This window comes from Notamacropus eugenii, chromosome 1, assembly GCF_028372415.1.
Source record: "Notamacropus eugenii isolate mMacEug1 chromosome 1, mMacEug1.pri_v2, whole genome shotgun sequence".
Lineage (NCBI taxonomy): Eukaryota > Metazoa > Chordata > Mammalia > Diprotodontia > Macropodidae > Notamacropus > Notamacropus eugenii.
This window is the reverse complement of record NC_092872.1, coordinates 114,199,839-114,225,879: the sequence shown is the minus strand read 5'-3', so window position 1 is coordinate 114,225,879 and position 26,041 is coordinate 114,199,839.

Below are 26,041 nucleotides of genomic sequence, written 5' to 3'. Positions count from 1 at the left end.
TTGTAACTGCGTTAATATATTCACTGGATTTGTTTTGGCAGGTAGACTCTCAAATTTTTTATAATATCTAACAGAGCTTTAAATGGGATTTATCTTTCTATCTGTTGCTGTTGGGTCTTCTCTGTAATATACAGAAATGCAGAAGATTTGTGTGGGTTTATTTTGTAACCTGCAACTCTGCCAAAGTTGTTTCTTTTTCAAGCAGTTTTTTTTACTTGAATCTCTGTGATTCTCTAAGTATACTATCGTATCATCTGCAAAGAGTGATAACTTAATTTCTTCTTTGCATATTCTAATTCCTTAAATTTGTTTTTCTTCTCTTGTTGTTACAGATAAGAATTATAGTACCATATTGAATAACGGTGCTGATAAAGGAAATACTTGATTCACTGCTGATCTTACTGGAAATGCATCTAGTTTATCTCCATTACATATATAATGCTTGTTGAAGGTTTTAGGTACAGAGTCCTTACTGTTTTATGGAAAAATCCATTTATTACCATGCTTTCTAGTGTTTTCAATAGAAATGGGTGCTATGTTTTGTGAAAAGCTTTTCCTGCATCTAGTGAGACAACCATATGGTTTCTGTTAGTTTCTTTGTTGATATGATCAATAATGCTAAGAGCTTTCCTAATATTGAACCAGCCCTACATTTCTGGTATAAATGCTACCTCGTCATAATGTATTATTCTCATGATAATTTGATGTATTCTTTTTACTAAAATCTTACTTAAAATTTTTACATCTACGTTCATTAGAGAAATTGGTGTATAATTTTCTTTCTCTGTTTTGACTCTTCCTGGTTTGGATATCAAAAAACCATATTTGTGTCATAAAAAGAATTTGGGATGATGCTTCGCCAATTTTCCCAAATAGACTACATAGTACTGGAGTTAACTGTTCTTTAAACGTTGCATAGAGTTCACTTTGAAATCCATTGGATCCTGGATATTTTTTCCTAGGGAGTTCATTGATGGTTTGTTCAATTTCTTTTTTTGTTTTTTGAAATGGAGTTATATAACTATTCAAATCCCTCTTCTGTTAACGTGGACAGTTCGTATTATTTTAAAATTATCATCCAGGAGGGGCGGAGCCAAGATGGCGGAGTAGAAAGACACACATATGCTAGCTCCCAACCCACAGCCCATAAAATATCTGTAAAAAAGAACTCCCAACAAATTCTGGAGCAGCAGAAGCCATAGAACAACGGAGCTCACGAGATTTCTGTTCCAGAGAGCCTGAAACACCTCGCAAAAGGTCCTTTGTGCTGCGGACCCAGAGCCGAGCCCAGCCCTACCTTGGCTGCACGGCACCGAGAGGAACCAATCCGAGCAGGCTTCAGGGATGGAATCTCCAGCAGCCGCGTGGGTCCCAAACGTTGATGAGAGGGTCTTCTCAGGTAGCTGAGAGGGGAGTGCGGTGCCCCCATAACTCCGGCCCACTCGGGAGGCAGCAGCAGAGGCAGGAGCAGACCAGGGCTCCCCAAGCAAGCAGGAGCGTAGATCCATTGTTGAAAGTCTCTGCATAAACCCCCTGAGGGAACTGAGCCCATGAGGTGGGCCTGCACCAACCCAAGCAGCTGAACTTAATATCACACTGAATAGCAGCCCTGCCCCCAGCAAAAGCCCTGAGGCTGGGAAGAAGCATTTGAATCTCAGACCCCAAGCGCTGGCTGTGCGGATCTGGAGGCGAAGTGGGTGTGAAGAGAATATTCAGAAGTCAAGTCACTGGCTGGGAAAATGCCCAGAAAAGGGAAAAAATATAAGATAATAGAAGGTTACTTTCTTGGTGAACAGGTATTTCCTCCCTTCCTTTCTGATGAGGAAGAACAGTGCTTACCATCAGGGAAAGACATAGAATTCAAGGCTTCTGTATCCTAGCCCACCCAATGGGCTCAGGCCATGGAAGAGCTCAAAAAGGATTTTGAAAATCAAGTTAGAGAGGTGGAGGAAAAACTGGGAAGAGAAATTAGAGACATGCAAGGAAAGCATGAACAGCAGGTCAGCACCCTGCTAAAGGAGACCCAAAAAAATGCTGAAGAAAATAAAACTTTGAAAAATAGGCTAACTCAATTGGCAAAAGAGGTTCAAAAAGCCAATGAGGAGAAGAATGCTTTCAAAAGCAGAATTAGCCAAATGGAAAAGGAGGTTCAAAAGCTCACTGAATAAAATAGTTCTTTCAAACCTAGAATGGAACAGATGGAGGCTAATGACTTTATGAGAAAGACAGATATCACAAAACAAAACCAAAAGAATGAAAAAATGGATGATAATGTGAAATATCTCGTTGGAAAAACAACTGACCTGGAAAAGAGATCCAGGAGAGACAATTTAAAAATTATGGGACTACGTGAAAGCCATGATAAAAAAAAAAGAGCCTGGACATCATTTTTCATGAAATTTTCAAGGAAAACTGCCCTGAGATTCCAGAACAAGAGGGCAAAATAAACATTCCAGGAATCCACAGAACACCACCTGAAAGAGATCCAAAACGAGAAACTCCTAGGAACATTGTGGCCAAATTCCAGATATCCCTGGTCAAGGAGAAAATATTGCAAGCAGCTAGAAAGAAACACTTCAAGTACTGTGGAAATACAATCAGGATAACACAAGAGCTAGCAGTTTCTACATTAAGGGATCGAAGGGCGTGGAATAGGATATTCCAGAACTCAAAGGAACTAGGACTAAAAGCAAGAATCACCTACCCAGCAAAACTGAGAATTATACTTCAGGGGAAAAATTGGTCTTTCAATGAAATAGAGGACTTTCAAGCATTCTTGATGAAAAGACCAGAGTTGAGAAGAAAATTTGACTTTCAAACACAAGAATGAAGAGTAGCATGAAAAGGTAAACAGCAAAGAGAAGCCATAAGGGACTTACTAAAGTTGAACTGTTTACATTCCTACATGGAAAGACAATATTAGTAACTCTTGAAACTTTTCAATATCTGGGTAGTGGGTGGGATTACACACACACACACAGACATGCACACGCACACACACATAGAAACAGAGTGCACAGAGTGAATTGAAGAGGATGAGATCATATCTTAAAAAAATGAAATCAGGCAATGAGAGAGAAATATATTGGGAGGAGAAAGGGAGAAATGGAATGGGACAAATTATGTCTCATAAAAGAGGCAAGCAAAAGACTTATTAGTGGAGGGATAAAGAGGGGAAGTGAGAGAAAGACATGAAGTTTACTCTCATCACATTCCACTAAAGGAAGGAATAAAATGCACACTCATTTTGGTATGAAAACCTATCTTACAATACAGGAAAGTGGGGGATAAGGGGATAAGCAGGGTGGGGGGGATGATGGAAGGGAGGGCATGGGGAGGATGGAGCAATTTGAGGTTGACACTCATGGGGAGGGACAGGATCAAAAGAGAGAATAGAAGCAATGGGGGGCAGGATAGGATGGAGGGAAATATAGTTAGTCTTATACAACACGATTATGGAAATCATTTGCAAAACTACACAGATTTGGCCTATATTGAATTGCTTGCCTTCCAAAGGGAAGGGGTAGGGAGGGAGGCAGGAAAAGAAGTTGGAACTCAAAGTTTTAGGAACAACTGTGGAGTACTGTTCTTGCTACTAGGAAATAAGAAATACAGGCAAAGAGGTATAGAATATTATTTGGCCCTACAGGAGAAAAGAGAAGATGGAGACAAGGGCAGAGAGGGATGATGGAAGAGAGAGGAGATTGGTGATAGGGGCAATCAGAATGCTCAGTGTTTTTGTGGTGGGGGGAGGGCACAAAAGGAGAGAAAACTTGGAACCCAAAATTATGTGAAAATGAATGTTAACAGTTAAATAAATAAATAACAATTAAAAAAATAAAATAAAATAAAATTATCATTCATCCCACTTAGATTGTCAAATATGTGGGCATAAAGTTGGGCAAAGTAATTTTTAATTATTTTTTTACTTTCCTCCCCATTGGAGGTGAGTGAACCCTTTCATTTTTGTTATTGGTAATTTGGATGTCATTTCCTTCCTTGTCTCTTTTATTTGGGTCTGTTTCTGATTTTGATTTGTCTGAGACTAGGGTTGCTACTCCTGCTTTTTGATATCAGCGGAGGTCCAACACATTCTGCTCCAACCTTTTACCTTTACACTGTGTGTATCTCCTCATTTCAAATGTGTTTCTTCTAAAAGACATATTTTTGGGTTAAGAATTTTAATCCATTCTGCTATTCATCTCCCTTTTGGGGAGAGTTCACCCATTCACATTCACAGTTATGATTACTATCTGTGTCTTTCCATCCTCTTTCCCACCGTTTGTGCTTTTAGTTTTCCTTTCTCCCTTCCCCTCCACAATAGTTTTAATTTTTTACCATTACCTCTCACAGTCTTCCCTTTCTTCTTTCAGCCCCCTCCCTTTTACTCCCCTTTACCATTACTACTTCTTCCCTCCCTTTTAGTGTCCCCTCCCCTTTCTTTCCCCTTTCCCCTCCTACTGCCTAGATAGGTAGCAAGATTTATATTCTTAGTTAATTTTGTTGTTGCCTCCTTGAACCAAATCAGATGAGAGTATCTCTCAAACAATGCCCATCTCCCTCCCTTCTTGCCCTCTACTGCAACATAATTTTGTGCCTCTTCCAGTGGTGCATTTTAGATTTTCGGCCTCCTTCTTTTCTCATCTCCTATTATAATTCCTTTTCACCCTCAATTCACTTTTTTATCATCACACCATTTACTTTGTACCCGTTCCCTCTATCTAAGTATATCCTTTTTATATTTCACAATAGACATACAATTTTCAAGATTAACAAGTATCATCATCCCTTACAGGAAAATAAACAGTTTGCCCATAATGAATAACACGCTTCTTTACCCCCGCCCCTTTTACGGTTTTATGCTTCTCTTGAGACCTGAGTTTAAAGATCGAATTTTCTATTGAGTTCTGGCCTTTTTATCAGGATGGTCTGGAAATCACTTATTTCATTGAATGTCCATCTCCTTGATTGAAATGATTTGCTCAGCTTTGCTGGGCAATTGATCCTTGGTTGTAGTGCCAGCTCCTTTGCCTTATGGAATATCATATTCCAATTCCTTCATTCTTTTTATGTAGAAGCTGCAAGGTCCTGCGTGATCCTGACTGTAGTTCTTCCATATTTGAATGTTTTCTTTCTGGATGCCTACAGTATTTTCTAATTCGCTTGATGGTTCCCGAATTTGACAATGGTATTCCTTGATGTTTTTAGCTTGGGATCCCTTTCATGAGGGGAATGGTGGATTCTTTCGATTACTATTTTATCCTCTCAATCTAGGGCGTGTGGGCTGTTTTCCTTGGTTATTTCTTGGAAGATATTGTCCAGGCTCTTTTTTTCAGCAGGCCAATAATTCTTAGGTTTTCTCTCCTGGATCTATTTTCCAGGTCAGTTGTTTTTCCAATTAGATATTTCCCATTTTCTTCTATATTTTCATTCTTTAGATTTTGTTTGACTGATTCTTTATGTCTCAAAGAGTTGTTACCTTCTACTTGTTCAATTCTAATTTTTATCAAATTATTTTCTTCAGTTGATTTTTGCATCTTCTTTTCCACTTGTCTAATTATTCCTTTTAGGGAATTAATTTCCCCAGTTAGTTTTTGTACTTCCTTTTTCCATTTTACCAGTTTTCACAGTTAAGGTGTGTGCTTCCTTTTCCATTTGTCCAATTTTCCTTCTTAAAAAGTTGTTCTCTTCAGTCAAGCCAAGATAGCAGAATGAGAGCAACTACTCACCTATGCTATTAGACATATTCCTCCAGATACCTCTAAAAAGAAAATCTGACCATATTTTCTAGGGGAAGAATCCAATGAGAGACAGACTGTGGCAGAATCCTAGTCTGGTACACGAGAGGGATCTATTCTGTGGGGTTGGAGGAGCATACAGCACACAGCTCTGCGTGTTCCTGCCATGGCAGGGCCAAGCATGAAAGCCCCTTGGCAGTCTGAGGCAGCAGTAGCATGGCAAAATAACAGGCCATAGAGGGAGTACAGTGAAGCCGAGTGAGTGAGAGCCAGGGAGCCCCAGGTATCTGCAGCTGCTTCTCCTGAGACTATCAATCCTCAGATTAAATGACTGTAAATCATCTACTTGAACTTCTGAGAGCCAAAATGGTGGAATGATCTGCAAATGCTCTCTCCCTCTCCCCTCCCTAAGGAGGATTCCTCTGGCTGTGGTGGAGGACTGAAGATGTCCGGGACAGCCCCACCTCAAAGAACCAGGGAGGAGATCCAGAGCCCCAGGAGGGTGGAGCCTCACAACCACTAACAACAGGACTCCAGGCACGCCTCAGCACCCCATGGGAATCGGGAAGACACTAGGGCAACTGGGTTCATCAAGCACTGAACTTGCATCTGTATTAGTTCAGCTGAAGAGATTTCCCCTGAGCAGACAGCACACCGCCCCCCCCCCCACACACACACACTGAACAAGCTAGCTCCAGGGCTAATAAGGGGAAACATCTACAAAGAAAATAATTCATCTGGACTTTGCTTTCTCACTCCAGCCAGATCAACCCCATGTTCTTTAGCTTCTAGCTGAAAGAACCAGAGGTCACAATACACAAAGTGCCATCATCATGAGTAAGAAGGAAAGCAGGAAGGAAAAGACCATATAATCTTTCTATGGGGACAAGGATCAAGACACATATATCAAAGAGGTCAGTATTGAGACTGTACTCTCATCTGAAACTTTAAAAAGAACTGTGATTTGGTCACATGCACAAAGAACACTCTTGGAAGTGCTGAAGAAGGAAATAGAAGAAAACCTGGCCAATGAGTTTTAAAAGTATGAAAAAAGAGATGTTTTCTCTTCAGGGTACAGTTTTCCCATTTTGTCAATTGTATTTTAATTTTTTTTCTTTTCCCTCTATTATTTGATTTTTAAAATCCTCCTTGAGCTCTTCAAAGAAGGCTTTTTGGTCTTGAGATAAATTCATATTCCCTTTTGTGGTTTTGGATGTGGGTATATTGACCAGGTTGTCCTGTCCTGAACTTCTGTTTTGACCATCCCTTTCAGCAAAATATTTATCTATCATTAATAATTTTTTATTCTTGTTGCTCATGCTGTTTTCTTTTTTCCTTTTAAATTTTATCTCTCCTTCGAGTGACCAGAGATCAGTTCTAGACTTCTTGTGCTGTATTTCAGAGACCTGATTACTGTGTTTCTGGGCTGGTACCTCAAGAGCTTGGAGTTGTATGTCATAGTGGTATGGTATTTAACTTTGTGTTGAGTTTGATGCCGTGTCTGCTTGCTGATGGTGCTTGCCTGCTCCTTTACCTTGGCGTTCCATATCCCCCACTGCTGGCCTGCAGTTACATCTGCCACCCAACACTTGTCTCCTTCAGCCACAACAAGAGGGAGCCTTCCTGTTAATCTTTCTAACCTCCTGAACTAGACCTAATAGACTGCCATTCTCTGTCTTTCTGCTTGCTCCACTATTCTAGGGTTTTCTTGGCGCAATATTCTCTGAGTTTTTTAAGGTCAAGCAAGGGTGAAAGTGACTTACAGTTTTCTCTCCCATATTGGCTTCCAGAAGTTTAAAAATGTGATTTTCAAACATTAAATCTGTGGGATAATAGCCCCAGGAATAGATACTATGTCACCATCCCAGTGCCCATGCAAGATTGTATCACTTTCTCACTCATGTCTGACAGATCCCTCTGTTGCACTTAGAAGTCTGGGAGTCACCACTAATTCCAGTGATTCAGTCTTCTGGGTTCTACTTTGACCTCACTATGGTCAGATCTGTGTTGGTGCAGCCTGCATGCTAGACTGTGTTGCTCTCAGCCTGGTGAAACCCATCCTTCCTGTTGACCCTTGAGGTTTTTCTGTGCTGAAAATCTGCCACTCATTGTGAATTCTGCCATTCTAAAATTTGTTCAGATTCACTTTTTATATGTATCTGAAGGAGTCTCTTGGTGAGGTGAAATAAATTCCTGCTTTCATTCTGCCATCTTGCCTCTACTCCTCCTCAATTCCCATTTTTAAAGAATTGTTTTCTTCAGTTAGCTTTTATGCCTCCTTTTCCATTTAGTCAATTCTTTGTAAGGAGGTGTTTCCTTCAATGTGCTTTTCCTCCTGTTTTTGTCTATTATATTTTTAAAGGAATTGTACAATTGTTCTTCCACCTCTCTAAGTTGACTTTTAAAATCCTTATTCAGCTCTTCCAAGAAGGCTTTTTCTGCTTGAGAGCAGTTCATATTTCCCTTTGAGATGTGAGATGTGAGATGTGGGAATAATGACAATGCTGTCCTTTTCTAAATTTGTGTTTTTATCTTCCCTGTCCCCATAATAATAATCTATCATCTTTGTTTTTATATGTTGCTTCTTGCTCATGCCGTTTGCCTTTGTTCTGACTTTTAAAATTTATCTGTGCTCCTGGGGCACAGGTGGCACTGTCTCATGCTTCTAGTACTGGGGATTAGAGTTTTGGTTACTGGTGTTGTGTGCTGGGGAATCAGGTTCTGGCAGGTGAATTTTATAGATGCTGTACCTTACCTAGTGCTGAGCTGTAGCTGGTGTTAGTGGGTTTTTTCCGTGTTTCTCTGGGGTAACACTGAAGGTTGCAGAGGGGTGCACAGACAGGGGTGGTCTAGCCACTGGAGGTTGCCTCCTCACGGGGAGCTAGGCTACAGCCATCTGCCAGCAAAAATGGTGGTTCCCCAAGCTCTTTTATGCTGGATCCTCTGGCTGGGTCAGGGCACATGGGAGACCTTGCTGTTGGTACTTGCTCACTTCACCAGCCTGGGGCTCAGTGTCTCCTGCTGGTCTGGTAAGGTGGGGCTTCCCAGGGGCTTGCCAGGATATCTCCCAGACTGTACTGTTGTCCTTGAGCCACAGCAAGATGGACACTTTCCATTAATTCCCCTACCCTCAAGAGTTAAAAGACTGCTACGCTCCATCTTTCTGTTGGCTCCACTGTTCCAGGATATCTTCCCCTGGGAAGGTATTTTCTGTGTTTTTCAAAAGCAATAAGGGAGGGTGAGAGTGCCTTACTGCTTCATTGGCCATCTTGGCTCCAGGAAGTCTAGGTGTAGTTTATCTTGTCAGGACAAAATCCTAAGATCTTCCTGGGCTCAGCCTCCCAACCCCCTCACTATCCTGGGCAAAAAATTTTCTTTGCCTGGGACTAATGTGGCCTTTCAACCTACCCAACCCCAGGCTTGCTCCTTATTGTTGTTTAAGTGATCCCTAGCCTGGAGGTGTTTGCTCTTCTCAGGGAACAAACCTAGTCTAGAAATTTTTCTTCAGATCTTTCCTGATTGTCCATGAAGAAATCTTGGTGTGCTTCTTCAATTTTTTGTTTTTACTGCTCTATGTTTGTTCTACCCTGCTATCTTCCCAGAGTCCTCTCCTTCCCAACTACTTTTAACAAATACTTATATTGCTATTTTTCCCCATCATCTACATTTCTCCTGTATTGATCTCTTTCCTTTCTCCTATCGCCCCCTTATTTAAAAAAGAAGACAAAAATGGTGGAAAGGTGGAAAAAATTCAGCAAAACCAATCAACATACCGGAAAAGTTTAATGTCATGTGGAATGTTTCACATCCATGGTTTATCCCTCAAAGCATGCAGGGATAGGGAAAAGAAGTCATGAAGTGGAGATTACTTCTCCTATATGTACTTTAAAACAAAACTTAATCGTTATACTTCAAGACTTCAGGTTTTTTTTTCTTATTTTTTTATGCTTCCTTCAATTTACAGGCATAGTCTATTATCTTGCACTTCATTTTTTGTGTATGTTTCTTAGATATTAAGGGTTTTTTTACATGAATTGAAGATTTCTGGTAACCCTACCTCTGGCAAGACAATTAGAACCATTTTTCCAACAGTGTTCGCTCAGATCATATCTCTGCGACACATTTTTATAATTCTCAAAATATTTCAAACTTTTTTTTTGTATTCTTTTATGCTGATCTGTGACCTTTGCTGTTACTATTGTAATTGTTTTGAGGCATCCCAAACTATAACTATGTAAGATAATGAATATAATTGATAAGTATCATCCAAGTTCTGACTGCTTCCCTCTCTCTCATGCTTCCTCAGGTCTCCCTATTCTCATAGACACAATTATATTAAAATGTGGCCAACTAATAACCCTACAGTGTCTCCAGCTGTTCTGAGCTAAAGGAGGTGTCATTGATTAGTCAGATTTCATTGTTGTCTTCTTTTCAAAAATTCCCATACTCATACCAAGTAGTCAGTTGCTGACAACTTCTGCCCTGATTAGTCAATGGTCACCACTATAAAGTCTAGATCCTCCAGCAGCAAAAAAACATTACAGCCTTCTGAGGGCTCAGATTATGGTTATCATTTTTTTTTTAGCAATAGCATGCTATCAATCAAGATATGTTTACTTTTCATAAGCAATACTATTACACAGCTAATAGTCTACGTTATCATGCAAAGATAACTTTTATTTCCCTGGAAAATTAAGAAAAACTTCATGTGACTTGCTAAATATTCACTTCACTTGTGAATATTTTCACTTTATTACAGTGTTCTGAAACGGAACCTGCATTGTTTCCAAATAATATCTGTACATCTTGGAAATCACTGTACAAGGTGTTACTTCCGTTAATTCTACTAGGTTTAAATTCTACCACTTTTTTAGTTTATAGCCACTAATTTTTTTCTAGATATTTTGAGAAGTTTCAGAGCATAATTGATATAATTCATCTCAGCTTTCCCTTGTTTAATCAAGGATGTAGAAAGGTAGTATCATTTTGATCTACTAGATTCATTTGAGAGATACAAGTACAAGTGAGAGGCAAATTGCTTAAGCATTTTGGGAAGGTGAAGATCTTTGACTAAAGATTTTGGATGAATCATTCTGAAATGGGAAAAAAAAAAGATTGGATAATACAAAAAAGACCATTCCCATAGCTACCTGATGATACCCTTTGTGAATCTTCTGATAGAATTAAGAGATTCATTTGCAAAATAATAAAAAGGCTTAAAACAGAGCAAAAGTAACAGTTGGATTACAGAAAATATGCAATAAATATATGTTATATACATATATGTGTATATATATGTATATACATAGTTGATATTTCAAGGCCGTAATACCATGAACTATTTATTTTAAAAGTTTGATTTGAAATAGCTAGCTCCAGTTATAGGAAGATGACAACAGCAAGCCATGATGCCTTCTAGGAGCAGGAGGAAATTTACCAAAGAGAAGCAGTCAATGAATGAGCAAAAAGGCTACCTGTAGGGTGCCAACAGAGAAAAATAAATGTCAGTTGTCTCCTCAATGCTGATCTCTCACCAAGGGACGTGCAATTATGTATAGATATTATAGAGCCCCTTCCAGAGGATGGAAAGATTTTTATTTTGGTTCACTTATTTTGATTCACTTATTTGAATCATGCCCTAGTCTTCACAATAGCGTTTTTTCTTACAAAGAAAATGGAATACTTTTTTCATTTTCTTCTCCAGGTCATTTTACATATGAAGAAATAGAGGAAAACAACATTAGGTGAGTTGCCAGGGTCATACAACTAGTAAATATATGAGATCAGATTTGAACTCAGGAAGATGAGTCTTCCTGACTCCAGACCCAGAACTCTATCCACTGCACCATCTAGCTGCCTGGATGAGAGAATAAAGAAAAGTAGTCTACCAGAAAGAGAGATACATTAAGTTTGTTAGGCTGGGGTGCAAGTCATTTCACTATATTTATTACATAAAACGTTTCTATATATTCAGAGTCTTGTATAACTGAGAACCTTTAGGGGTACTCTGTTCTTGATCAAGTAAATACAATGAAATTCCTCTTTTTCACCTTGGTGAATGAAATCAATTAGCAAAATCAAAAAAACCCAGTTGCACCCAAACTCCTCTTTACAAAAAGGAAGTTCAGAAAAATAATTTTACCTAATTTACTGTATAATCATAATTATTTGTCTACTCATTTGTAATCATCCTTCCAGCAAGAATTTGTCGTGGAGCTCTATGGTTATATGAGTAAATGCATTCAGATCAGCATTATCATCCATCAGTCAACAAATACTTTGTGATTACTTGTTACATACCAAATACTGTGGTAGAAAAACATTGTCGTAAATACTGTACACAGGGAAGCATGTCATATTTCCTTCCTTCAAAGTGCAGAGAACAAATGCCACCAATATCACTGTGAAGAAATTTCAAGGCAAAATCTATGCTATATGAAAGTGATTATAGAACACTGAAAACAAAATAATGTAATTAATAAAAACGAAAGAAATTTCAAGGCAGATATTAAACAATAACAAATTGCACAGAAAAGAACATAGTAACTATAGTATGTAATGCTAACAATAATAATAACACAAGTGTTAGGTACTAGACCTGAAACTTCATTGATATAGGGAGCTGTCAGATAAGTGAAATTTTCTGTTGTTGCATATCACCTTCTATGCCTTTTATAGTCTCAGAATTGCCTATAGCACAACTAGTATTTGTCAGAAACTACAATTACCCCCAAATATTCTGTGTCAAAAGGTATTTTTTTCTATTCACTTCAGAGGAAGATAATAGAGAGTAGAAAGCTGCAGTTTTCAGACAGAGCTACCTTGTTCAGTTGAGTTTTATTTGCCTTTCTTGTCAAGAACAGGAATTTAGTGGCATTTAACTGAAATTGCTCAGGTCCTCTTCTCCTTCTCTTGATCCTTCTGTTGGATGAAAACCATATCATTAGTCAAATATCTTCACACACTTATATTTTTTAAAGGCTTAAGGACACAGTATATATTTTACAAATTAGTGCTCCTTTGACCATCTTTCCTAGCTAGTTGTTATTTGTTCCACTAGAAAGCTTTTTCCTATGGCCAACCCCCCCACCTATAAACACACACACACACACACACACACACACACACACACACTAACGCATGCACACACAGCATAATAAAAAAACAAAATTTATGATTGCTAAGTGATGTACTGATTATTATAATCCCAGTATCATCACCAAAAGGAACAAACATTTTTAAGTACTTGCTGTGTGTCAGGCATTGTGCTAAATGATAGATAGATAGACAGACAGAGAGATAGATAGATAGATACATAGATACATAGATACATAGATAGTTAGATGCATAGATACATAGATAGAGGTTAAGATGACCACAAAGGTAATGAGGACAGGTTGTGAAAAGCTTTAGAAGCTAAACAAGAGATTTTATATTTAACCCTGAAAATATCACAGAACCCCTGGAATTTTTGGAGTGTTGAGGTATGGGTAACATGACCAGACTACACTTCAGCAAACTGAAGTGAGGAGAGACTTGAGACAGAGATATCAACGAGAAGGCTATTGTAATATTGAATGAGAGAAAATGAAAGCTTGAATCAGAATGGCATCTATATAAGTAGAGAGCAGGGCTTATTTACAAAAGATGTTATGAATGTAGAATTGGCAACACACTACATATATACATGCATATATATATTATATATATATGCATGTATATAATATATATATATATGTATATACATTTATATTTATACATATAGAGAGAGGGAGGGAGAGAGAATGGTTCTGAGCCTGAACTAAAAGAATGATTAATTTTATTAGAAGCAAGGGTTCGGCTAGTCATGCGTTCTGTTTTAACATGTTGAGTTTCAGATATATACAGGGTATTTAGTTCTTGGAGTCCATTAGGGCTTGATAAATAGAATTGAGAATCTTCAGTATAGAAACAATAATGGAATTGATGGGACCTGCTGATATCAGTGAACAATATAGCATAGAAGGAAAAGAAAAGTGAATGAACGATATACTCTTTGAAACACTCAGAGCTAATTGACATAATTTGAATGAAGAAACATCAAAGGAAACCGTAAAGGAGAAGTCAAACAACTGAGAGGAGAGCTAGGAGAAAGAACTACCAGGGAAATTTAGAAAGAACAGAATATTCAGGAAAAGGAAATGATTGCTTACTCATTGGGATCCAGTTGATTACTTTGACAAGCAAATCTTGAGTATTAAAGATATGTTTCTACCTTGCAGGAGGGATGTTTTCTCAAATCACTGTTGTCTTTACACCTAAAGGGGGAAAATGATTGCTTATATTGTACAACTGGGCTGCAAATGGCATAAACTCAGCATTGCCATGCCTATTTCATTTTTTTTCATGTAAAATCTTACCAGAACTAAGTGCTGGGTTTCCTCCTGCTGCTATAATTGAACAGGGATAAAGGGTGGAGATTTACTGTTAGTTCTCCTCATCTCCTAATAATAGACTGCCTGTTTCCTTTTATGTAGGAAGTTTTTTTCTTAATTATCAGACTAGAAAGAAACATTTTAAGAATAGCAACATACACGTACTCCTCATCATTGACCTGACTGATGGAAATGACACATCTTTTGTTATGTATCCTGAAGCTGTTATCAGCACAAACCTGAATACAGGAAGTATGAACGATGTTTAATGGCCTCCTAAAAAGGTCTTGATTAACCTCTATAAAATGTATGCTTGATCAATGAATCAAAAACTTCTGTACATTTTTAAGTTACCTGCCAAGTGTTCTATGCTTCCCTAACACCACCTCCAATATTGCTCATTTGTGATTATCTGGAAATGCTTTTTCATAAGATTTTAGTTGACATATTTGTTGAAGAAAGATGAGTAAATAATAGTAACTCTCAAGAGCTATATTTAGAAGGAAATTATCAAGTAGATTGAAATGACCAAATTTCCAAAATACTTCATTCTAGCAAAGCTCTGCTCCTATCTGTCTACTAAAATGGGTAACAGCTCACTGACTCACATAATATACTTATTAAGAAAGGGAACTTGCTCTGGCAGAGATCTTTTAAAAAAATTCAGTGCAATAAACCTTTGAGCATCATGCTTTTCTCTAGAGAAGTTCAACAAATCATCACAATATGACAGGTAGCTGATTTCTAGTGAAGAAGCAGAAGCTATTATGAATACCAAAATTATAGACTTTGTTTCAACAAGATTGAGATCTCTGAAAACACTTAATTTAGGGAAACTTAGGATGCCGAAGACTACACAAATCTATGAAAGAAAGGCTGAAGAGTGAGGAATAAAACTTATTGAGTTTTCGAAGTCAAGCCAAAATTCACAGGTATAACAAGCCCTAGATCCAAATGACAAAACAGGAAGGAATTTGGGAATAGAAGTGAGTCAATTTCATACACATATCAGATTAATAAAAATCTTACCCAGAAAGAATTAAAAAGCATAGCTAATTGGAGACTAACAAGAGGTATGTTAACTGTAGCCGAGCCTGTAGTTGAAATTTCTCATTAATCAAAGAAACAAACAAGGAAGCCAAACTTTATATGCCTTCTATCTTAAAAGAAACAACTGAAAACTAATACAAGTTTCATCCCTTTCTCCATCTGAAACAAGTAGCATTTATTTGATTTGATTGTTCCATTTTAAGTCTATTCAATCACATCTCTCAAATTCACTCTGGATTTCCATAGAATAGTTTAGATAATTTCTGTTCATGTATTTTGGACTCCTGGTCCTCATAAAAAATGTTACAAGGTGGGAATTCTTGAAGACAAAGAAATCTGTAGATAGTCGTGTTGAGGATTCCTTTCATCACTTCTTTGAGAGAATGTATTGGTCAGAAGTTGTTGTTAGGAGGTCAAGCAAAACTTCTCTCAAGGACTGGAGCTTTTTCTTTTTGAATATGGAACAGAGAGTGCCTCTCCTCTCATTGTATTTAGTTATGCAAAGGCTCTCTCTCCCAGATGAGCTGACACAGACCCGACCAACACCATCCATAATGAAAATCAATGGCACCAAGTCACTAAACAATTACTCCGTCATCTTTAAAAATGCACAAGTCTTCAAAAAACAAGGATTCAGAGACTGATTAATTTGCCATTTGTCTAAGAGATTGCACAAGTTGCATTATTTACAAAGTTGACTTGTTTCCATGCCCTCACAAGATGAACCAAGAATAAAGGCTTGAGTGTCACCAGTTACAGAGAAGGGCACATGAAGAAAACTAGTGAAGCATATTACATAGATCTGTCATGTATCAGCAACACAATCCAGCCCTTCTTAGTGAATGAGCCACAGTGAGTGGTGTTCTCCAACTTACAAAACTACACATAAAGTGTCTGCACCATATGAATCATGGTATCTAAACATGTTTTTTTTCTTTCAAAAATCAATCTATTCTACTACCTCTACAAGTGTAGGAGTTAAGCATGTTTAATGAGGGGACTGGCTTTGAATACAGAAGCCTGGTATTTGCATCACAATTCTGACACAGTGTGATCATGGGCAAGTCACTAAAACAATCTCTACCTCTTCAGTTTCTTCCACTATAAAGAGAGAGCTGGAATAGATAGGTCATCTCTAAAGTCTTTTTGAACTCTAAATCTTAAAATGGTCTATGTTTCCCTCATAATTAACTTTCCATAAGGCATTTGTGAACAGAGAAAAAATTGATTAACTGAGGGTAAAAGTATAGGATCAGATTTCGGTAAATTATATACTGATTAAAAATAAGTACACAACCAAAAACTATAGCTAACAGATAATTGTGAGATTTCCTAAGACAAACTAGCCTTTTGAAAGTTAAAACAAATTTAGGACAATTTAATTCTAGTCCTGAAGGACTGAGTAAGGGACACTTTTCCTTTTTAAAAAAATCAATATGCACACAACAGCTGAGAATTATATAGGTAGCAGTGGTGAAAGGGCAGAGAAACAGAGTTTAAAAAGACAATAAGGTAATTTAGTAGTTGATTTGTGCTCGACTCTGCCATGCCCAATAAAAATCATTCTAGATAGAAAAGTTTCATTTTCTTTAGTTTCAGTAGAAGTTGTTACCACTCATGATGTGGTATGTGGAAGGGAAACAATAAACGACACTAAAGAATAGATTGTTACAAAGTTCTAACAATGATTTGTTGTTCCTAGGACAAATACTATGAATTATACTTGAGATAAATTGCACAAAATATACCCTGAGTCTTTTGATGAGGAGGTAGAAGAGGGGGTTGGAGTAGAGGTGTTCTCTTGTGAGAGTGAAATGATGGTGATATAATTTTTTTTAAACTTCACAAGTCCGTCTGTAATCAACACCCTGAAAATTAGGTGGTATACATCTCTAGTCACCTAAGGGTTGCAATCCCTTATGTTATTTATATCTTATTTGTTTATTCCCTTATGGAGGTTATAAATATGAAATACATTTATATCTGAAGTTAAAAAATCAAGCGTATTGTATCAAGAATCTAAGCTTTGAAAGAGATTTAATAAGTTATACGCTAGGTTTATTTCAAGAATAGTTTTCTACTATAGGTAAGAAATGAATATACATTATTATAATTTAATCCCTGAAGTAATTACTTAAAGGTAATATTTCTTAAATTACCACTGAAGGAGTTTTCAGAACTTACTTATGATGAAGTGCTGAGCTCTTTAACAAGACGTCTATAGACATGAAATCTGTCCTAAAAGAGCTTACAATCCAAAGATTAGTACCCCACGTATATTTTATTAATTTTGGGAGATCATCATTTTGTAAGTGCTCAGATACATCTATCAAATTATAATTGAGACATGATTAAAAGTGACTAAGGAACATAATTAGAACTCATTATGATAAAAAAATATGAATTGTTTTGTTTTGGAATTCCAATGTTATTAAAAATACAACAAAAAAAATACTCTTGAGTGACATATAGTTCAAGTTAAAGTCCTATGCTGTTGTACTCTCATAGAATAAAGGTGTCCTTCACTTTTCAGACATTAAGTCAGTGAAAGAACAGTTGTGACACATGTTCTTATCAAGCTATATGAACTTTAATTAAAAATGTAGTTACAGGTGATATGGCCATTAAAAGACCAGACTACCAAAGTTTAAGGAGAATAATCAGTAAATTTCCCAGGACATGGGAAAATTTTAATAGGGAAAGTGGTAGCAAAGTAGAATATGATATTCAATGCAATTAATTAATGTTATTTGGCATTCTCCAGCCTCTAGCTCCTTTTTACGTACTGATATCTATATATGTTTTCCTCACAGTCAAACAAAAGCTCCCTGTAGGTGGTAACTATTTCATCTTTGAATCATATCCCTGATGATTATTTTGCATATTTTTCCAGTGTATTACAGTGCAGACAAATAAAATATATTAGTTAAATTAGACACCAACACAATGTCGAATCATCCCAAGAAAATGATTGAACTATACAAGACTGAAATTAACATTTCACAAAGAGACTATGGTGGTGGTTGTTGTTCTTTGTTCTGCAAGAGGACCAAAATGATATCACCATAATAAAGTGAAGTTTCGGTGTGTCTGATTGTGGCTGATCAGACCAATATCAACTCAGAATGGTCTACCACAGGTTGGGCACAGATAGTCGCTGTGAACATCTGGAGTGGTTACTCCAAATTCTTGCACCCTATCCTTACTTTGTGCTGCCTCAATTGTGCTTTGCTTATAGAGCATAGCACCCCTTCTTATGTGAGCATGCCATGCTGAGCAGTCCTGTGCCAGTGTCTCCCATGTCACACAGTCAAATCCAAAATTCTTTAGAGATACTTTGAGAGTGTCTTTGTGTTCCTTCTTCTGACTACTATGTGATTGCCTGACCCATGTGAGTTCTCCATAAAAGTCTTTTTGGCAAGAGTACATTTTGCATTCAAACAACGTGGCCAACCCATTGGAGATTCCCTTTCTGAAGCATCGTTTGAATGCTTGGCAGTTCAGCTCCAGCAAGGACTTCTGTGTCTGGTATCTTATCCTGATAGGTGATCCTCAGAATCTTCCTAAGACACTGCAAATTTAAGTGATTCAGTTTCTTGGCATGGCACTGGTAGACTGTCCATGTTTCGCAGGCATACAACAATGAAGTCAGCACAATGGCTTTGTAGACCTTCAGTCTGGTAGTCAATCTAATACCTCTTGTCTCCCAAACTTTTCTTCAGAGCTTCCCCAAAACTGAACTACCTCTGGCAATGCATGCAGCAACCTCATTGTCAATGTGTACATCCATGGAAAGTACTCTGCCAAGGTAAATGAACTTATCCACAGCATTCACAACTTCTCTATTTGTTGCAGTCAATGGTTCCACGTATGGATGGTGTGGTGGTGGCAGATGGAGCACCTGTGTTTTCTTGGTGTTAATCATTAGGTAAAAATTACTACAGGTAGCACAGAATTGATGCATACTTTGTTGCATCTCGGTTTTAGAGACTGCATTGAGTGCACAACCATCTGCAAACAGAAAATCATATACCAACACTCCCTCCACTTTCGTCTGGACTTGTAGTCATTTCAGATTGAAGAATTTACTATCAGTAGGGTAGTTAACTTTGATGCTGTGTTCATCCTCATTGAAAGCATTTGACAACATGACTGAAAACATCATACTAAAAAGCATGAGAGCAAGCATATAGCTCTGTTTTACTCCTCTGGTGACTGGGAATGCATAAGACCATTATCTACTATCCAGAACCCGGGCAAACATGCCATCATGAAATTGACGTCCAATACTGATGAACTTCTCTGGGCAACCAGACTTTGACATAACCCTCATGACTAATAGTATCGAATACCTTGGTCATATCTAAAAACGTTGTGTATAGACCTCTGTTCTGCTCCTGCCATTTCTCTTGGAATTGTTGGATAGCAAACACCATATTAACTGTTCCTTGGCCCTTTCTGAAGCCCCACTGGGTCTCAGGTACATCATCATCCTTCCAAGTGAAGGATCAGTCTATTAGGGAGGATCCTAGCAAGAATTTTGCCAGCGATGAATAAGACAGAAATCACCTTGTGATTGTTGCAGGACAATCTATTCCCTTTACTAGGCATCCTTGAACTCCTGGGGAACAATCTTTTCTTGCCATATAACCTGGAAAATTTCAGTCAACTTTTCTATGAGCAATGCTTCCCCTGCCTCGTAAATTTCAACTGGAATACAGTCATCACCAGATGCTTTGCCACAGGAAAGGAGCCTAATGGCTCTCAAAACCTCTTCTTCAGTTGGAAATTCAGCTAAGGAGAGATTGACTTTAACCTGAGGTAAACAGTCAATTGCCTCAGCATTTATTTATTTATTTATTTTTTAATATTTTTATTTTATTTTCTTTATTTATTTTTTATTTTTTAATGTTTAATAATCACTGCCATACAATTGAGATTTTATCGCTCCCACACCTACCCCCCACAACCCCCCTCCCTCCCCAGGACTGCATACAATTCTGTATAGATTCTACATATACTTTCCTATTGAGTATGTTTTCACTATAGTCATGTTATGTAGTCAGACTAAAATAAATGAAAGAAATCGTATAACAAATCAGAACATGATACACAAACACATACACATACACAAACATGATCTGCTACAATATGTGAGTGACTTCCATATTTCTTTCTCTGAGTGTGGAAGGCATTTTGCTTTGATAACCACTTTTGGGATTTTTTTTTATAAGAAGTTTTTGCGTTATTACAAAATTCCAAGTATATCAGAAAAAACTCTTACACACTGTGGTCGTTGCTGGGCACAAAGTTCTCCTGGTTCTGCTCCTTTCACTCAGCATCAGGTCATATAAGTCCTTCCAGGCCTCTCTGAAGTCTTCTTCTTCATCATTTCTTATGGCACAATAGTACTCCATTACATTCATATACCATAATTTATTCAGCCATTCCCCAATTGATGGACATCCCCTTGACTTCCAGTTTTTGGGAACTACATAGAGTGCTGCTATAAATGTTTATGTACATGTGGGACCCTTTCCCATTTTTATGATCTCTTGGGGATATAGTCCTAGTAGTGATATTGCTGGGTCAAAGGGTATGCACATTTTTGTAGCCCTTTGGGCATAGTTCCAAATTGCTCTCCAGAATGGTTGAATGCGCTTGCAGCTCCACCAACAATGAATTAGTGTTCCAGCTCTCCCACATCCTCTCCAGCATTTATCATTTTCTTGTTCTGTCATGTTTGCCAATCTTATAGGTGTGATGTGGTACCTCAGAGTTGTTTTGATTTGCATCTCTCTAATCAATAGTGATTTAGAGCATTTTTTCATATGATTATAGATAGCTTTAATTTCTTCCTCTGAAAATTGCCTGTTCATATCCTTTGACCATTTATCAATTGGGGAATGACTTGTATGATTATGCATTTGGGTCAGTTCTCTATATATTCTAGAAATGAGGCCTTTATCCCCGAGCTTAGCTGTAAAAATTCTTTCCCAATTTACTACATCCCTCCGGATTTTGGTTGCATTGGGTTTGGTTGTGCAAAAACTTCTCAGTTTAATGTAATCAAAGTTATCCATTTTGCATTTCATAATGCTTTCTATCTCTCCTTTAGTAAAGAATTCTTCCCTTCTCCATAGATCTGATAAATACACTATTCCTTGCTTCTCCAGTTTATTCATGGTATCAATCTTTATACCTAAATCATGTACCCATTTGGACTTTATTCTTGTGTATGGTGTCAGGTATGGGTCTATGCCTAATTTCTGCCACACTGTTATCCAGTTTTCCCACCAATTTTTGTCAAACAATGAGTTCTTATCTCAGAAGCTGGGGTCCTTGGGTTTATCAAACAGAAGGTTGCTATGTTCCTTGCCTACTACATCTTGAGTGCCAAGTCTATTCCACTTGTCTACCTCTCTGTTTCTTAGCCAATACCAAGTGGTTTTGATAATTGCTGCTTTAGAGTACAGTTTGAGGTCTGGTAGCGCTAGGCCACCTTCCCAAGCACTTCTTTTCATTAGTCCCTTTGATATTCTGGATCTTTTGTTTTTCCAAATGAATTTTGATGTTATTTTATCCAGCTCTAGAAAGTAATTGTCTGATAGTTTAATTGGTACGGCACTAAATAAGTATATTAATTTAGTTAGAATTATCATTTTTATTATATTAGCACTGCCTACCCATAAGCAGCTAATGTTTTTCTACTTACTTAAATCTGACTTTATTTGTGAAAAAAGTGTCTTGTAATTGTGTTCATATAATCCCTGGGTTTGTTTTGGCATGTAGACTCCTAAGTATTTTATACTGTCTGCCCTAGCTTTAAATGGGATTTCTCTTTCTATCTCTTGCTGTTGGACTTTGTTGCTAATATATAGGAATGCAGAAGGTTTGTGTGGGTTTATTTTGTAACCTGCTACTTTGCCAAAGTTGTTTATTAATTCAAGTAATTTTTTACTTGAATCTCCGGGATTCTCTAGGTAAATCATCATATCTGCAAAGAGTGATAACTTAGTTTCTTCTTTGGCTATTTTAATTCCTTGGATATCTTTATCTTGTCTAATTGCTACAGCTAACATTTCTAGTACCATATTAAATAATAGTGGTGATAATGGACAACCTTGTTTCATCCCTGATTTTATTGGGAATGCATCTAACTTATCCCCATTGCATATAATGTTTGCTGAAGGTTTTAGATAGAGACTGCTTATTATTTTATGGAAAGTTCCCTTTATTCCTACGTTCTCCAGTGTTTTTAGTAGGAATGGGTGTTGTATTTTGTCAAAAGCTTTTTCTGCATCTACTGAGATAATCATGTGGTTTTTGTTAGCTTTGTTGTTGATGTGATCGATAATGCTAATAGTTTTCCTAATATTAAACCAGCCCTCTAGTCCTGGTATGAATCCTACCTGATCATAATGTATTAATCTCGTGATAAGCTGCTGTATTCGTTTTGCTAGAATCTTATTTAAAATTTTTGCATCTATATTCATTAGGGAAATTGGTCTATAATTTTCTTTCTCTGTTTTCTCTCTTCCTGGTTTGGGTATCAAAACCATATTTGTATCATACAAAGAATTTGGGAGGACTCCTTCTTCCCCAATTTTCAAGAATAGTGTATGTAGTATTGGAATTAACTGTTCTTTAAATGTTTGATAGAATTCACTTGTGAATCCATCTGGCCCTGGAGATTTTTTCCTAGGGAGTTCATTGATGGCTTGTTCAATTTCTTATCCTGAGATGGGGTTGTTTAAGTATTCAACTTCCTCTTATGTTAATCTGGGCAATTTGTATTTTTTAAAATATTCATCCATCTCGTTTAGATTATCGAATTTGTGGGCATAAAGTTGGGCAAAGTAGTTTCTAATTATTGTTTTAATTTCCTCCTCATTGGAGGTGAGTTCACCCCTTTCATTTTTAATATTAGTAATTTGGTTTTCTTCTTTCTTTTTTTTAATCAGATTGAACAAAGGTTTATCAATTTTATTAGTTTTTTCATAAAACCAACTATTGGTTTTATTTATTAATTCAATAGTTTTCTTAATTTCAATTTTATTAATCTCTCCTTTGGTTTTCAGTATTTCTAATTTGGTATTTACTTGGGGATTTTCAATTTGTTCTTTTTCTAGCTTTTTCAACTGCAAGCCTAAGTCATTGATCTCCTCTTTCTCTATTTTATTTATGTAAGCATTCAAAGATATAAAACTTCCCCCAATAACTGCTTTTGCAGTATCCCATAAGTTTTGGTATGTTGTCTCACTATTGTCATTCTCTTGAATGAAATTGTTGATTGTTTCTCTGATTTCTTCTTTAACCCAACCTTTCTTTAGAATTAGATTATTTAGTTTCCAATTGATTTTTGGTTTCTCTTTCCATGGCCTTTTAGTACATGTAATTTTTAATGCATTATGATCTGAAAAGGATGCATTGATTATCTCTACCTTTCTGCACTGGATTGTGAGATTTTTATGTCCTAGTACATGATCAATTTTTGTAAATGTTCCATGTACCGCTGAGAAAAAGGTATATTCCCTTCTATTCCCATTTACTTTTCTCCAAAGATCTATCATATCTACCTTATCCAGAGTTTTATTTACCTCCTTAACCTCTTTCTTGTTTATTTTGAGGTTGGATTTATCGAGTTCAGAGAGGGGGAGGTTGAGGTCCCCCACTAGTATAGTTTTGCTATCAATTTCTTCCTTCAACTCCCCCAACCTCTCCTCTAAGAATCTGGATGCTATACCACTTGGAGCATACATGTTTAGTAATGATATTGCTTCATTGTCTATGGTGCCTTTTAGTAGGATATAGTTTCCATCCTTATCCCTTTTGATTAGATCTATTTCTGCTTTTGCTTTGTCTGAGATTAGGATTGCTACTCCTGCCTTTCTTACATGAGCTGAAGCACAATATATTCTGCTCCATCCTTTGACCTTTATCCTATGTGTATCCCCCCGTTTCAAATGTGTTTCTTGTAAGCAGCATATTGCTGGATTATGGCTTTTAATCCATTCTTCTATCCGTCTCCGTTTTATGGGAGAGTTTATTCCATTCACATTCACAGTTATGATTACAATCTGTGTATTTCCCTCCAACCTCTTTCCCACCATTTGTGCTTTAAGCTCTCCCGTCTCCCTTCCCCTCCTCAGTAGTATTCACTTTTCTCCCCCTCCTCCTGCAGCCTTCCCCTCCTTCTTTTGACCCCCCTCCCTTTTAGTTCCCTTTACTCTTATTGCTTCTTTCCTCCCTTTTAGCCACCCTCCCCTTTCTTCCCCCTTCTCCTCCTACTACCTATAGAGCTAGTTAGGCTTATCTACTTAAGATTAATGTTCCCTCCTTTCAACAAATCAGTTGAGAGTACCTCTCAAACAATGCTCATCTCCCTCCCCTCCTTCCCTCTACTATAGTTTTGTACTTCTTCCTGTGATATAATTTGCCATTTTCTGCTTCCCCCTTTCCACACCTCCTATTACATTCCCTTCTCATACTTAAATCATGTTTTTGACATGACATCATTTACTTTATGCCCGTTCCCTCTACATATATCCCTTTTATCATAATAGCTGCACAGTTCTCAAGATTAACAGGTATCATCTTCCCTTATAGGGAGGTAAACAGTTTGCCCTAATTGAGTAGCAAGTTTTTGTTTTTGTTTTTTCCGCTCTGTTTACCTTTTTATGATTCTCTGGAGACCTGCATTTGAAGATCAAATTGTCTATTGAGTTCTGGTGTTTTGGTCAGGAAGCTCTGGAAATCCCTTATTTCGTTGAATGACTTTCTCCTTGCCTGAAATGTTATGCTGAACTTTGCTGGGTAGTTGATCCTTGGTTGAAGTCCCAACTCCTTTGCCTTACGGAATATTGGGTTCCAATTCTTTCGATCTTTTAATGTAGAAGCTGCAAGGTCCTGTGTGATCCTGACTGTGTATCCTTGATATTTGAATTGTTTCTTTCTGGCTGCTTGTAGTATTTTCTCCTTCACTTGATAGCTCTGGAATTTGGCAACGATGTTTCTTGGGGTTTTGAGTTTGGGATCCCATTCAGGAGGGGAACGGTGGATTCTTTCGATGACTATTTTGCCCTCTGAGTCTAGTACTTCTGGACAGTTTTCCTTGATGATTTCCTGGAAGATATTGTCCAGACTCTTTTCTTCATCATGGGTTTCTGGCAGGCCAATAATTCTTAGATTTTCTCTCCTGGATCTATTTTCCAGGTCAGTTGTTTTTCCAATTAAATATTTTACATTTTCTTCTATCTTTTCATTCTTTAAATTTTGTTTGACTGATTCTTGTTGCCTCATTGAGTCATTAGTTTCTACTTGCCCAATTCTAATCTTCATCTTAGTGTTTTCTTCAGTTAGCTTTTCCATCTCCTTCTCCATCTGACCAATTTTTCCCTTTAAGGAGCTATTTTCTCCATTTAATTTTTGTACTTCTTTTTCCATTCGACCAATTTTCCCAGTTAGGTTTTGGGTTCCCTTTTCCATCTGATCAATTTTCCCAATTAGGTTTTGGGTTTCCATTTCCATTTGATTAGATCTTCCTTTTAGGGAATTATTCTCTCCAGTTAATTTTTGAACTTCCTTTTCCATTTTTTCAATTTTCTTTTTCAGGGTGATGTTCTCATCAGTGAATTCTTTTTTTATAGTTTTAAAATCATTGGCCAGTTTTTCTTTTATATCCTTCTTCAGACGTTCCAGGTAATCTAGTTGTGCTTGCGAGAAATTCATAGTCTCATCTGAGGTTTCAGATGGAAGTACAGTCTCAGCTCTAACCTCTTTGGCGTTTGTGTTTTGGTCCTTATCCCCATAGAAAGATTCTATGGTTTTTTCACTTTT